The 4,297-nt window shown below is 47.8% G+C and overlaps 1 protein-coding gene across 6 annotated transcripts in view; it reads right to left on the bottom strand.

Moving 5' to 3' along the window:
* Window positions 1-4,297, bottom strand: part of GRHL2 (grainyhead like transcription factor 2) — a 134,346-nt gene that overhangs the window by 59,787 nt on the left and 70,262 nt on the right. The window lies entirely within an intron of this gene.

Genomic DNA, 4,297 nt, shown 5'->3' with positions numbered 1-4,297 from the left:
AGGAATGCCTGATATCTTGGTTAAGGGAAGATAAGATATGATGAGACTTCTAAGTTGGTGAGTAAAGAGCCTGTAACCAAGTGAGAAAGGTAAAGGTAAAGAACAAGGAAACATGTGACCTGGGGAGCCAAAAGGTGTCCTGCTGCCTGTTGAAAGGTAAAGTAAGGAGCAGAATGGAAGAGGGGGCCTACAAACTCCTTTTCAAGAGATCCATGGAAGCAGTAGGAGGAGGAGCTGCAGGAGAAGAGCTAAGGTGGGCAAAATTCATTTGTAGGGAGAGTTGGGAGGAGCTGCAAGTTGTTTAATTGATTGGGGGGGGGGGGAAATCAGAAATAATTTTGGGGTGGAGAGGATGCTAGGTGTCAGAAGCATTCATTTCCAGATGGAGGAGCAGTATCTAGGACCCCACTGACACCTTACACTTCAGGTGTGATTAACCACTTAATCACCCTAAGTGGTCACTAGGCCACATGTTCAATCAAGTAATGGTATGATAAAAAGGAATAAGCTACAAAGTTACTCCAAAAAATATGCATAATAACTTTGTAGCTGCTTCCTATAGCACCATTAATTGAATGTGTGGCTAGGGGCCCCTAGGCTGGGAGCCCCATCAACTGATTGAAGTTCCCACCTGTGGGGGGGCCATCTGCACCCCCAAGCCTGGGAGCTTCCAACTGACAGGGATCCCAGCCACGTGAGGGCATGCACCCACCCAAGGCTGGGAAATCACAGCACTTGGTCTTTCAGCCATGAGGGTGCATGGTGCAGTCCCACAGCTGGGAGTTCACAGCAGCTGAGGTATCCCAGCTGTGGGGTTGAATGGAGTGCCCCTGCAGCTTGGAGCTCCATCAGCTGAGGGGGCTCCCAGATGCAGGAGCTTGCTTCTTGCCATTTGAGGGGGGAGCCTGAGATTGGGTTTGCCCTGCACCAGCAATAAGGTGTGATGAGATGATCTGTGATCCTACGATCATGCTTCCTGCCATGCATGTTTAAAGATATGCTTATTGCATTTTGTTTCTCTATAATTTGAATTAAATACAACATTCACTAATAAATGTCAGGATTCTGATTAAATTTAAAAGGAGGCAGGATAGCGACAGTCAAGTCTGTCATCACTGAATGTCACCTCCTGCAAGTATAATCTCAGTGTAATAGGGATATATTGGTGAGCTTTGTTATGAGTGTAATTCATCTTCTGGATCTGTTGGCCCTATGGTGTACTTGAATGCTGGTGATATTTAACATGAAGCTGGTTCCTGTTATCCAGTGAGCCTTGAGATCATTCACTAGTTATTATTTCTGAAAAGCCTGCAATACCAATACCGATTTTACAATGTGTCACAACCCAATTAAGCAGTGCCCATGCCACAAGCAAGAGATACTATTCAAAGCATTTTCATTCTGCACTAGGTTAACTAAGGGTTAACAAAATGATAGTAACAGCCTTTTTTGCTGAGCATGCCAAAAAGAGATTTATAGCTGCGACACTAACAAGAGATAAAACTTTTGCCTTCTGTGCTTTATATAAATCATTATAATTGGTCAGAGTAAAACTGGGAGTAGCCCTGCAATAAGACCCTAGAGGAGACCGCTATATAATTGGCAATTCTAATTAAATTTATGACATGGCGAAATATAATTGGCTATTACACAAATAAAACCCGCTTGCATTTTCGCAAAGTCGGAGACCTCTGAAAACACGTCAGAGTAAATTGATGAGCTAATCATTCATCAATATCATCCCCGCCGCGACCTCTTAGGCGTATCCTTAACCTGCATGCCCGATAAACCATAACCTGCCGACCGCCGGCCCGTATATATCTGCAGACCGACCTCACGAACTCTAAGCTGTAACTAACTAAGTATCTCTGACCTCCGTCATTCACCACCTTGACGGCCTAAGTAAACAATCTTGCTTTGCAACCGATAAGCGTCTGTGCCTAATTCCACTCCAAGCATCACAAGTACCCGCCTGCTGGGCCCCTAAGGCCCCGGACCCCTCGTTGCAGTGCACGGCAGCGACACAATGTAGTTTTTCCTTGTTAGTATAAGGTCAGAGAACACAAACTTGTTTTAACCAACTATTTCACTGCATCTGTACCAACTTAATGCAATGACTTGGATGCTGATACAAAAATAGGAAAAACTTGAAAATTATCAATTTAAATCTAGCTAAGCATTAATAGGTGGGAGTTACAGATTGCTATGGACAGCCAACTAGTCTCTACAAAGCTATCTCCTCAGTTCTGTGTGATGAATTGCATCTCTATAACTAAATTATGAGAGTTAAAATTGTTCCTGGAATCTAGACCATTCTTATTTAGAATAGCTGCAAGGGAACTGCATTTTTAATTGAATGGGAAAATACGTAAAATAACCTAGGCAATGAAAAATAAAATTTAGCAGCTCTGGTTTGATACCTAGCTCCAGCCACAACGTCAATATATACAACCCCATTGAAAACAATGACACAAGTCACTGACAGCATAATTTGGCTCATATAATATTTATTATTGATGATGATGAAGAAGAAGAAAAGAAGAGTTCAGTTTGGATCACATTTGTCACCTTATAGGTTTGACTCTTCACTCACACACACACACACACACACACCCACCCTTTATAAAATTGACCTATTCAAATAGAAACCATTGCAAGACAATAAACATGAAACCCCACTATGCTATTTTGCAATGTATTTCCAGTGATTAATCTCCCTTTATTAGGCAGGAACCTGGCTCAGTTTGAAATACTTCCCCAAAAGCTTTATCTCAGGGGGGCCCCTGTTTTCATACACCAGGGGTGGGCAATTATTTTGGGCACAGGGCTGCTTACCAAGTCTTGGCAAACTGTCGAGGGCCGCATGGGTAGCCCCACCCCTTGACAGTTGCCCCGCTCCCTAGTTGCCATCTTGCGACTGGAAGTCCCACCTCCTAACCCCTGATCTTTGCCACCAGAAGTCCCTCCCCTTGCCCCTGGAAGGACTCCTTTCAACAAGGGTTTTTGCTATCTCAGAACCAGAAAAATACCAAACTATAATTCTAAAACTCAAACATCTACAACATTATTAATTTGATTTCAAGATATATTTTTGTCCTGATTTACATGTGTTTGTGTCGTGCACATAGAGATGATTGCATAATAGCAATGAAGTCTTACTCTTATCTATTGTGGAGGGGTGGAGGCATGGAGGGGGTATAGGTTTGTGGGAGGCTGTGCATGTGTGGGTATGTGGGGGAGGGTGCGGAGGTGTATGAGAGGGTTTTCTAGGGGGGTAGGTGTGAGGTGAGGGGGCATGTGGATGTGTGTGTGGATATGGGGTTTGTGGGGGGGAACTGCATGGGGGGGAGGGCGGCTGAGATCTGCGTGTATAGCAGTGCGAGAGGGGTGTGGGTGCATGTATATGGTGGGGTGTACGTGTGGGACTTGCCCTACGAACTCACTCACTCACTGCCCATGCACATGCGCACACACGCGCACACACACACACACACACACACACACACACTGTCCCTCCTTTATTGCTCTCTCCCCCCCCCCACTCCTGCCTTCATTGCACAGATGCATGCGCATGTGCGCACACACACCCGCTCCTGCTCCTAGCCCCAGGGTACAGGTGCAGGCCCTGTGCTTCCACAATCTGGCCATGCAGCCAGGAGTCATGTGATGCAGGAGCAGCTGGCTAGTGGGCAGGGATGCACTGAAAGTGGTGGCAGGTGAGGGGGAGTGGGAGCGAGCAGGCATGCAAGAGTGCAGTGACAGCTGGGCGGGAGCTCAGGGCCCATGCCAGTGTCCCAGGGCCAGCACTGGCAGGGCCCAGAGTGGGCGGCAGGTGTGTGGGGTCCCAGTCAGCAGGGGCTCTATGGAACCAGGCTCTCTCTCCCCTCTCCCTGCTGGCACAGCCCAGCCTTGCTCCACAGAGCCCTTCCAGCCTGCACCCCATGCTCCTGTCGTCCCACTCTGGGCACCAGTGGCACTGGCCCCAGGAGACAGCTGCAGCCCCACACTCCCACCCAGCTGTCACTGCGTTCCCATGCACCCCCTCACTGCCACTCCCCCCATCCCACACTTTCCTGCCTGTCACTGCAGCGCTCCAGCACCACATGGTCCCTGCTGCATAGCTGTGACCACTGGACTTAGCACGAGGCAGCCTGTACCCAAGGACTGGGGTGATATTCCACGATGCTCCCCTGTCTCCCTCCCCTCCCCCCACTCCATGTTCTTATCTGAATATCCCTCTCCAGTGCAGTGATGCAGGAACAGCCTGACATTCCTAGGCCAGAAGTTTCTGCTAGGC

This window comes from Alligator sinensis, unplaced genomic scaffold (assembly GCF_000455745.1).
Source record: "Alligator sinensis unplaced genomic scaffold, ASM45574v1 scaffold974_2, whole genome shotgun sequence".
NCBI classification, from domain to species: Eukaryota; Metazoa; Chordata; order Crocodylia; family Alligatoridae; genus Alligator; species Alligator sinensis.
Note: the sequence above shows the minus strand (reverse complement) of the source record. Positions and strands in the feature narration are given on the sequence as shown.